The following is a 1,407-nucleotide window of genomic DNA, read 5'->3' as shown; positions in this document are numbered from 1 at the left end:
CACCGCAATAAAAAAGAACAATAAATATAACTGAAAGTCCTCTCGACCGGTGCAGCATCAATCGAAAAGAATTTACAATTTTGTTTAAAGTTCTTCAAGTTTGTCGCCTCGAGCGAGCAGTTAGAGCTGATCTACGACCGTTTAAAAACTTTTTATTGGATACAATGTTCCAATTTTTAAATCCAAGTACTAAAAAAAAATTTATTAAAAATTACTAACCTTTACATTTTTTATTTAACTAAATCACCTAATTTACACCCTTATTATGTTGGTTGAAAAAATTCACAATTTCAATTTATAAAGTCCTTTTTATAACAACTTATGCCGATTTCGTTTCTACCGAAAAATGCAACCTTCTCTTTGCCCTCTAGAGGGCAACATTTTTTGTAGAAACGAAATCATCATTAAACTTAAAATGAATATTGCCTCGCATCATCGCAAAATTTGTAGCACAGTTAACATATGAGTAGGATAGTTATGCCGATTCTGGACCAGTGCAAGCAGCGGTCCAGAATCGGCATATGGTTTGCTGCTTGCACCGGTCCAGAACCGCTATACGGTTTGCTGGTGCTCTGCCGCAAGCTTTGCTGCTCCGCCAAAAGATGTCGCCGATCGTAATCCAAGTTCAGAACCGAGATAAAAGCCGCAAGATGTCGCTGGTGACAAATCTGAGTCCGGAACCGGAACCGATCACAGGGTGTTCCGCTGATGGAAATCCGAGAATTCCGATACCATTCAGAACCGGAATCGATCACAGGGTGTACGGCTGATGGAAAGCTGAGAAATCCGATACCATTCAGAACCAGAATCGACAACAGGGTGTACCCCTGATGGAAATCTAAGAAATCCGATACCAGGTGGTTTATATGTCGAAAATTAGTAAAGTGTGTTGGTATGCAGTCAGAAATATAAACAAACGTACATACGTACATATGTATATACATATATAGATGCTCCACCCCTAGAAAAGTGTGCTAATAATGTGTACATAGTTGATTGCTAAGTATTTAATATGTATGTGTATATATACATATATATGTATGGAAAGGTCTGTTGATGTTGATAATGAGAACAAATAAAATTTAATTTGAAATAAAAGAAGGTTTTATATTTACTTATTTATTTTGATAATAAGAATTTTAAACATAAATGTCCGCAATTATATGAATTATAGCTTTGCTGTTTATTATAGTTATATTTAATGTTTTTTTCCTAAATACTTTATTATTTGCTTAGGAGGCTGTAAGTTTCCAAAGCTATCGAAGTAATCAATCTCATTATCGTTTTTCCAGTAAGCTACCCAATGCGTTCCTGGACCCTTTGAACTATCCAAATTTATTATTCCACATTCTCTCTGCCAAACTTTAGGGCAAGGTAGGTGGGGGGGTGAGCTCACTGATAAACAAA

The sequence above is a fragment of the Rhagoletis pomonella genome, unplaced genomic scaffold, assembly GCF_013731165.1.
Source record: "Rhagoletis pomonella isolate Grant_MI unplaced genomic scaffold, Rhpom_1.0 Rhpom_scaffold_03612, whole genome shotgun sequence".
NCBI classification, from domain to species: Eukaryota; Metazoa; Arthropoda; class Insecta; order Diptera; family Tephritidae; genus Rhagoletis; species Rhagoletis pomonella.
The sequence above is the reverse complement of the archived record's forward strand: the minus strand, read 5'-3'. Positions refer to the sequence as shown.